Source organism: Cydia splendana, chromosome 10, assembly GCF_910591565.1.
Source record: "Cydia splendana chromosome 10, ilCydSple1.2, whole genome shotgun sequence".
NCBI lineage: Eukaryota > Metazoa > Arthropoda > Insecta > Lepidoptera > Tortricidae > Cydia > Cydia splendana.
The window spans coordinates 862,069-872,403 of NC_085969.1; positions in this window are offsets into that span (position 1 = coordinate 862,069).

Sequence of the window (10,335 nt, forward strand, 5' to 3'; positions counted from 1 at the left end):
GAACAGTACAATTGTCTCCCATTTTTCGCCGTTAATACTTACTTTTCCGATTACGGTATGATTTCGGCGGGGTCGCTTTCAAGATTTTCTTAAAAAGGGTTTGCTATAGTTTTGAATTTCAATGATAAATAGAGTCGGATCAAGAAAAGTCTGCAGCGGATTTGATAGCCCACGCAGTGCAAGTGTCATTTATACGTCATAATTTCATAGAAGTTAGACGTTTAAAATAACACGTGCACTGCGTGGGCTATCAAATCCGCTGCAGACTTTTCATTGGACTGACTCTCTGAAAACGCGACGTGACAAATCAACCTCGATCTGTTATTAATTGTGTAATGTTGTTGTATCAAATACTGATTACCTGTCAGTTTAACGCAAAATTTGATAGCTCCGAACAACTGACAGGCTGATACCTATCGTCCGGCGAACTGGTAATCTGTGGGTTCCTTTATTGATTCGAGATTTTAAAACGTTCGTTAGGTAGTTTGTTACTCCTCCAGTCTAGTAGAAAATGTGGTAAATGTGCACACATGTATTAAACAAATAGCAGTTCAAGCCCGTCTCTATTTCAGTACGGTAACTGAGGGCCTACCGCGGGAAATGTAAATGTAAATTTTATTATCTGCTTCTTCAACGCTCGAATATGCAAGAGCGATAGAGAGGCAAATAAAGAATTTTCATTATTGCTGTAGAGCCTCCGGTAACGTAACCAAATTTCGATAACTATACGAGATGTTTATTGGGACGATTGGGAGATAATTTGTAGAGTCTGTGCGGAAATAGAAGAGTCGTAGAATGTATTGGATCCCATACATTTTACGACTCTTCTCTTTCCGCACAGATTATTATACCAACGTATTCTAAGTAATTTGATTGATAAGAGTATCTTGTCTTTTTTTTGGGCATTCCAGAAAAGTGTCGGATGCGTGACGCTATTTTAATAACATTTCTGATAAAGCTACGAAAGCTATATTTGGCATGATAAAGGATGACTCACGCTAGAACGGCCCGGGTACGGGCCGAGGCATTCGACATGTCATTTTCTATGACGGCTCATCGGTGATCATGTGGTGTTTTCCAGCATAGAGCTTCCGGCGCATCGTTTTCTATGGAAAGCATCACGTGATCGCCTGTCATGTCATAGATAAGTAAGCTGCGGAAGCTGCGGCCCGGACACGGTCCGGTCTAACGTGAGTCATCCTTAAAGCAGAAAACATTCGCATTTCCCTTGCCGTTATCTGCGATCTCTGACGTCACTGTTTACAATATAATGCGTGCAAATGTGCCAACGATTACATGAATGACAATGTTTGCTGCCCGGTGAGGTTAAAGTCCTGAGCTTAGAGTTCAAAGCCACTTGTGTAGGACTACAGTGAATATAGAAACTTGTAAACTGAAATACATATATGTTTTTGAAAGAAAAATGTGATCAACGCCTCCAGTGAAAGATGACAGTCATTTGCAACGCAACGCTATTGTCTCTCTATCACTCTTCCATAGTGCGATAGAGATAAATAGCGATTCGTTTTTCTGAGAACGATTGACATCTTGGCTATATAATAACAATAAAATAATTAGTATATAACTTCGACTCTCCGGCTATATTGAGTGATAGAGCCAGATCAAGCTCAGTCAGTGCAAGTGTTATTTTAAACGTTAAACTTTTTTTATGACGTTTAAAATAACACTTGCACAGTCTGAGTCTCTAGTGATACCGTGTGCGCTCGAGGAAACTTAAACTTGACATTGACTTTACGCCGAAGGAGATAGGGCCTACCGCGAACCACGTTCGACGTGTTGCCTCTCTGTCGCACTTACGTACGAATTTACAAGTGCAACAGAGAGGCGACACGGTCGAACGTGGTTCGCGGTAGACCCTCAGGTTCTGCTCCCTACGCATGTTCCTTTGCGCGTTATCTACCACCTTGGGACTTAAATCAGAAACTGAGGGGCTGACTCAAAACCGCATTTTGCAAATTGCGCGGATCTTTCTCTTTTACTCCAATAAAAGGCGTAATTATGGTGACAGAGAAAGATGCCCGCAATTTGCGAACTTCGATTTTCGCGGTTCCCTGAGATTTAACATTACCTAATAGAGTTAAACCACAGAATAACTAATAGTATTACCGTACAGAAAATTCACTCCTTCACAAAAGTCAGCTTTAGGCATAAAATTATACCTATACTCGCCGCCTGCAACAAAATTGAAACTTATAACCGCGCACGAACGGTGAATCTTCTTTGCGCGAGCGCCACGTGACACGACTATCGTGCGGTCGAGCGGCAGCCCACTGCCATACGCCTGCCCTGCCCGGGAGGGCGCCGGCCAAATGTACCTAAAATGCGTAGTGACACCCCCCTGGTTAAACCAAGAAAAGTCTGCAGCGATTTTGATAGCCCACGCAGTGCAAATGTTTTTTACACGTCATAATTTCATTGACGTTTGACGTTTAAAATGACACTTGCACTGCGTGGGCTATCAAAATCGCTGCAGACTTTTCTCGGTCAGACTCTACTTCGCGCGGAAAAAGGGGACTCTTGTATTGCCCACTACAGTTCACGCACGCTCATACAATAACTAGTTTCTTCCCGCGACTTCGTCTGTGTGGGATGGTGATGATGATTGATAAAACTATTGGCTCGATTCGGAAAATGAATTAGATTTCTACTAGACTTCAACAAGTTACGATACGGATAATTTAAAGATATTTGTAAGATAGATATGTCAAATTTGACGTTTCCGCGATTCTGGAGGTCCTCTTAAACGATTTCGACAAGTTATGACTTAGATATCCAAGTCACATCTAGTCGATATCTAATGTAGATCTAGTTGATCTCTAAATCGTCTCAAGATCTTGTGATTATCTCGAAATCCGAATAGGCCTGTATGTCCTTCCTTGGACCTAAACCTATCTCCATACCAGATTTCATCTAAATCGCTTCAGCGGTGAAAACGCGACAGACAGACAGAGAACTTACTTGCGCATTTATATATTTATGTAGTAGGGATTGCTAGTGAATAAAGTTATGCGTATTCGGTGCAACAAAAAGTGCGTGCGCGCAGGAATGGCCGACGACAAAGAAAGGCTGGACCTTGGCAGTGAAATGTCAAACCGGCTACGCGACGAGCCGTAGGGCGGGGAACTGTCGATAGTTTTATCGATACAGTCGACTATGAACACGAGGCAAGAATGTTCGATAAAGGAAGGCTGCAGGACCTTGGCAGTGAAATGTCAAACCGGCTTTGAGAAGGCCGCTTTGGGCCGAGAACAGTCGATAGTATTATCGATAGTTAAAAATTCGTTGTAGTTATCGATGCATGATGTATTTAGACTAGCTGGATGTAAATTTATTTTGTTACTTGACCAGATAAAGAAACTTGAACTTGGTTTGGTTGGTAGCATTACCGATACGTATTTTAAATGAAGTCTTTATACGTGGCTTCATCAGCAAATATTACATTATACCTACTGCCTTTTGCCCACTTTGCCTTATTTTGACCCTTTAATTTATTATAATTTTAAATTCATGAATTTTCTGGAGCTTTCTATCTTTTTTAAATAAAACCCACATCTTAAAGCGTTGTTATAGATTATCCTACTGTTTCATCTAATTTAATGTTTACCCTCATAATATCTATCAACACTTCGCAACATTTCTAACCCGGAAACATAAAACCTCTCTGGGTCTCTATGACCTCAGGTAGATCCCTCATCGCGGCTTGCTGCGCCTTTAGAACACGTAGAGTCTGGCTAGCCAAATTTTGTTGACAATTATTTCCTTGTTGTATCACCAATTGTCTATGCTTTTAAAAAAAGTTAAAAGTCTGTTGTCAATTTATGTCATTCATTCAAATTGTTCACGGTTTATAAGGCGTTTATTTTAAATAATACTTAAATAAAATTAATAATGGCTATACCGAGTGTGGTCCGCAAACTATTATTTAAGCTCGTAAATAATTACGACAATGTGCGAAGTCGACGTGAAGCGTTTTATAACGAAAAACTGCAATATTTACAAGTCGTAAACAATTGAGTAGGTTGGTGCTCTATTAATATTTTATTTTAGTTTAAGTACTAGTTCTAACATTTCCCTATAACTTTGATTAAGTACGTGAATTTATTAATACCTGAATCTCATAAACAGGACAAGTGTGTAAAAAAACGGATAAACTAGAAGTTCTGGAAATTATCAATAAAATCGAAACATTGGAACGTAAACTTATGTGCTTGTCGTTGACTAAGCTGTACTTTAAACAGTGGTAGAAATTATGTGAGCTGACTTTGAGTGCACGTCAACGTATATTTAACTTATTTCCTTAGGTACCTTACGTGTGCACAGAAAATCAAAAATATTTTCTAGTATCAAAACTATAATTCCTACTACACACAGTGTGACCAGCCCAAGATTTTTTGAATTTCCCGCCAAAACTTTGGGTAATATTTCAGTAGCCAGACTCTATAGCTATATATAATCACTCACACACTTTAGGTACCTAGGTATTTGACTATTCCAAACTTTTTATATATATAAATGCCTTAAAATACTTTTGGTCTATATTAATCATGTAGGTAAGGTACGCAAAAACATAAGATTATATCGCAATTAATCATATTAGTAGAATGCGACCAACATTTTCCCTTCCATTTTCATACCAGTGAAATCTATCGATACTTCGCCACGTCCCTTAATCGGAAACAAAAAACCTGTCTGCCGGGCCTCGGTGACCTCAGGTAGGGCCCTAATCGCGGTGGCTACACGCACTAACAAAGGGAGCTAGCTGTATTTAACCCTTTCAACGACAAGGACCTTTAAGGTGAAGTAGGTTCAGAGTAGGTAAAATAGGGGTTGGAAATATGTATTAACTACATATATTTTTTATTGTTATTTAGAGATATTATATATATTTCTTGATAGATGTATGTACTTTACCAAGCGTGTTAAATGGTAGTTCTACAGAAAGTAATCTTTTAAAACCAGTTAAATTTCGCGTGTTCCATACAGTCACACATATTTATTGCGGCATAATTGCTAATTTTAACAAACGTTTGCGTTAGCGTTAGCTAAAGGAATTCTCATTTTGAAGACAAAATATTCATTTTATAAAGAAATACGTTTAAAAATAAATTTATTTTGTCAACCTTTTTTTGGGCCAACATGTAATAAACGTTGCTGTTGACATTTGTCAAAATTATAAAAAAGTAAAATAACGTTGGAATAGCACGTGGCGGATGCACATGTCAGCTGACGCTACCGTGCACGTTAAATAGGGGGATTAGACAAAAAAACGTGTCACTTCTGTTAGACAACACTCTAAATAGGTACAAAACTATGATGATTTGGTAACCAACGTATGGAAATAATACGTAAATAGAATTTAGTCACACGAATTTAAATTCTTTGGATGGACAAAAATCTTACCCATATCTTTCACCGGACCTTAAATAATAAAAAGAAGATGTTACCTACAAACTTATAAGTGTGAGAGAGACAGCTAACATTCTAGAATTGAATTTGAAGGCACCTGCCGTTGAATTTAACATGCGAGCGCTAATTGGCCGGGTCCAGGAACCGAACCTGGGGCGTTAAATAGAAAGGTCACGTCACGGTTTAGTAAAATGGTGGTCAATGTAACGTGGGACCCTTTCGGGCAAGACAAACTGAACGAGTCCATTCAAGTTGTAAGTTGTAAAAAAATACCTCCTAAGTATTTAGCTTACTTTTCGTGTTTTTCTAGGGACATCTATATGGGTTTTTAGGGTTCCGTACCCAAAGGGTAAAAACGGTATGGGGTCCCTTACATTTCATGACTCTATTCTTTCCGCACACTCTACTAAGTAGATGAGCCATTATGGGAAGCGCTTATAACTACCATAAAAATATGTTTGATTATTTTTAAATAAAAAAAAGTTGATTCACTAGCTAGGTCTTCCCTATGGTCTGGGAAAACGCGCATTTTTGAGCTTTTATATGTTTTCCGAGCAAAGCTCGGTCTCCCAGGTAGTTTAAACAATGTAACAAGCACGTATGATAAATTACAAAACCCGTTATCTTAATACATTCCATTGCAATTAATACTTCACTTGAACTCGATGACTTAAAAACTAGTATTACAGTAATCACCGGATAAGCACATGTAAACCATAATTATTGAAATGTCACCAAGGCAGTTTTTTTTTAAAGGGAGCTATTGTGGTTTTTATGTTGTATTTTTATACGTATTAATCAAGGGAAGATCTCGAAAATAACACGGAAACTATGTAGACTATACTTGCAAAGGCAGACTCTAATCAAAACCTTAAAAGGTTATAGTTAGCTCAATAGAAAAAAATCACGACAAACAAGACTATTTTGAATTTATTTGTATATACGTCGTTACTCTGCATTCTATAGCTGCATAATTTTAGTACAAAATAGATAATAGTCATATGGCAGAGGAATCTGACGAGCAAATTCGCTTTCGCACGTTCAATAACATACATACATATGACACATACTGAAGAATACCTATCTAAAGGGGCCCACTGATTAACAGTCCGCCGGACGGTATCGGCCTGTCAGTTGTTCGGAACTGTCAAAATTTTGTTCTAACTGACAGGCCGTTACCGTCCGGCGGACTGTTAATCAGTGGGCCCCTTAAAATTAGCGGAAGGGTGCCCATAATATTCATACAATGAGATGGATAATAAATACTAATATGAATAATAAATAATAAAACTAATTCTTACTAACTGAGCAGTCAAAAATCGATCAAGTATAGTCGATCGATAATCCTATAATACCTACCGACCTTTGGTTTTGTTCTGTTTGGGATCACCGGGTTTCCAACCTCAACCTGTTTAGCCAAAGTGTATCGATCGATAATGCTACATTATAAATGCGAAAGTAACTATGTTAATCTGTCTGTCTGTTCACACTTAACTAAACCGATTTGCAGAATGGCTAAGGATAGTTTTAATCACGGTTATAATGGTATCCTAGAATTCACCCTACAAAAGATACTACAGGGCTTGCTATCAAGGGCGGATCTAGCTTTATAATCAGGGGGGGTCACCTGACTAAAGTCAGGGAGGGGGGTCGCCAGTTTAAGAAATATCTACTATTCTTCTAGACCCAGCCCAGCTTTAGGAACCCTCCTCCCTCAGAGGTAGGAACCCTCCTAGGGCTGGGCTGGGTCTAGGAGAACAGTAGATATTTTCTAAACTGGCGACCCCCCTCCCTGACTTTAGTATGACCACTCCCCCCCTACCCCTGGATCCGCCCTTGGTTGCTATGCTGTACGAGAGTATTCAGTTGGAGAGGCAATTTAATGACTTCCACACGGTTGAAGGAAGGAAGACCGACCTTTGGTTTTGCTCTGTTTGGGATCACTCCGGTCGCTGGCTCAACCTGTTTAGGTAAAGTGTATCATTGACCGAACGTGCCCTTGTCAGAATGATGTATAGATATTTGGGGACATTTACGACCTAAAGTTGGAGGTTGCAGTTCTTATCAAGACTCTTGAGTCCTTTAAAAAAAGCTTTGAAATGATGTACAAGAGTTTTCCAGCGTATTGTTTCCACATGAAATTCAATATTTAGAACTTTTTTCTTAATAATAATTATATAGGGTGGCTAAAAATAACTGCATTCTCGTTGCCAGGAACGTTTTGGGATTATACTGAGCAATATAATATTTTAAACTTTCGCGTTTTGAACACATATTAACTCACATTTTATAGACGGGTCTAACGCGAATTTTATTCAATTACCTTGATTTACCGACGTTTCGACACAGGTTTCACTGGTCGTGGTCGCGGCTGACTGATGTCCCAGCAAAATGTCAAAACAGAGATTTGTGCAACTACCCGACGAAAAGTGTATGGAGAAGTTTGGGGTAGACATCACATTTTCAAACCACCCACTACACATAATGTTAATTATTGTCAATAGTCCGACACGCAACACTCACAATATCCACGCACCCGTCCGAAGATAGATCCTTTGGCTTTAACTTTTGTATCACTGGTTCCCAAGTTGGCGATAAGTTGAAACCATCCTCCCTATTAACCAAAAGACCAAAAGACCAAAAGTAGTCTCCACTGAACGCCATTATTATCCTCGAGTTGTGCGAGAAGCAATTGAAATCAAGAAACACCCCAGGAATTTTAATAGGGAGGATGGTTTCAACTTATCGCCAACTTGGGAACCAGTGATACAAAAGTTAAAGCCAAAGGATCTATCTTCGGACGGGTGCGTGGATATTGTGAGTGTTGAGTGGGTGGTTTGAAAATCTGATGTCTACCCCAAACTTCTCCATACACTTTTCGTCGGGTAGTTGCACAAATCTCTGTTTTGACATTTTGCTGGGACATCAGTCAGCCGCGACCACGACCAGTGAAACCTGTGTCGAAAAATCGGTAAATCAAGGTAATTGAATAAAATTCGCGTTAAACCCGTCTATAAATGTGAGTTAATATTATACTGAGCAACTTTTACTATGGGACCAATTCCGAAATCGCAAAAAAAATTTGGCCGTTTCATACATTTTGGCTGGTTCATTTTCTATGGGAGGGTAATTTTTTTTTCATAGACCGTGTATTCATTTTCTTATTTTTCTCTTTTCACTGCGAGTGAGATAACGAGAGTGAGAGGCGTTAAACTCGTGGTAAGGGTACAGGTGACTGCGACTCTTGGGTATTTAAAACATTACATTATCATCATATGCAAATGACATCAATATCAGAATTAATTAAAATGGAGGCCCCAGTCCCAATTTGGGCAAAATTCAGTCGTTGACCTGAAGTTGTTCGATAATGGTCCTGCTTGTTATTTCGGTGTCGATGTAAAGGATGACTCACATTAGACCAAACCGTGTCCGGGCCGGAGCTTCCGGAGCTTCGTTTTCTATGGAAAGCATCACGTGATCACCGATCAGCCGTCATAGAAAATGCCATGTCGGACGCCTCGGCTCGGGCACGCCGCGGTCTAGCGTGAGTCATCCTTAAAAGTTTTAAAATCAATCCAAGTCGCTTTTTTACACACTTTTATTACACACTTTTATTTAGCTTCACTGCGTATATACCTACATCTCTTTGTAACTATGGTGCTTCAAATCTTGTAACTTAAATTTGAACCACTTCTGGGTTTCTCTGATTGAGCTGAAATTTCGCATACTTCCATATTTCTGATGACAATGCAATAATATGCTAACATGGAGCTGATCTGATGATGCAGTCGGAAGGTAGCCAAAGGAACTCTTCGATGGAAATACATAAACACATCGAGTTTAGGCTCATTTGAAAGGTCTCGAGAAGTACTTGATAGACATGCAAAGGAGAGAAAATACAGTCGGCATTAAAAGTGTGTATCAAAAATATTTATGACGGTTACTTGTTTATACCATACTGATGCCAAATAAACATATATCAAATATATTAAAAACGGTAGACATATTTCACTCCGTACCGAGGAGTGTCATTAGGAGCTTGCGTTTACGGTGACGGACCTCACTTGCGTGCTTGCGTTTACGGGGACGGCTTTTAGTATATTTATGTAATATGTCTGTGTCTCGGAAGTTTTGTTATTAATACATATATCAATATTATCATACAGCCCTATGGGCTTAGCCGCTCTCACTACTAAAATGCCGGGACCGGGTCGCTGCTGCAAGGCGAATTCGTTGCTTCTACAGCCAGCAAATATCTAAAATCGCATGCCATTGGTCGCAACGTCTGTAGAGCCTCTTCGTATTGGAAGCGGAATCGTGCACAGCTCCGGTGTGCGAACAGGACATCGCTATACGTGCGCTATCTCACTCACACACCGAAGTGGAGTGCGGATTCGCATTAGTGTGATTATTGTGATAGTGTTTTCCCACGTTGCTCACAGTACCTAATAATAGACTGGATCGCGTCGTATGCAGTATTAACCGTTAATACTACAAGCTACTGATTATAACACAGGTAAGTACTTATTTATCTAGTGAGTACCTTGGGATAACTGCGAACGTGGGATAAAGGTTGACGCTAGACCGGGACGGGACCAGGCCGGAGCTTCCGGCCCTTCGTTTTCTATGGGAAGCACGACGTGATCACCGATCAGCCGTCATAGAAAATGACATGGACGCCTCGGCCCGGGCCCGGCCCGGTCTAGTGTGAGTTATCCTTAAACAATAACTTGAAAGTACCTAGGTGTAAATCAAATAACTACATACTTTTTTTTACTTCAAATATTCAGACGTGAATATTCGCTGTTTACACGTCTCGGGTAATTAGTAAACGGGTCTAGAGCCCTAGACCCCCGATAGACTATAATTGGTGCGGAATGTATCCCACCATTGTGCGCGATTCCCACA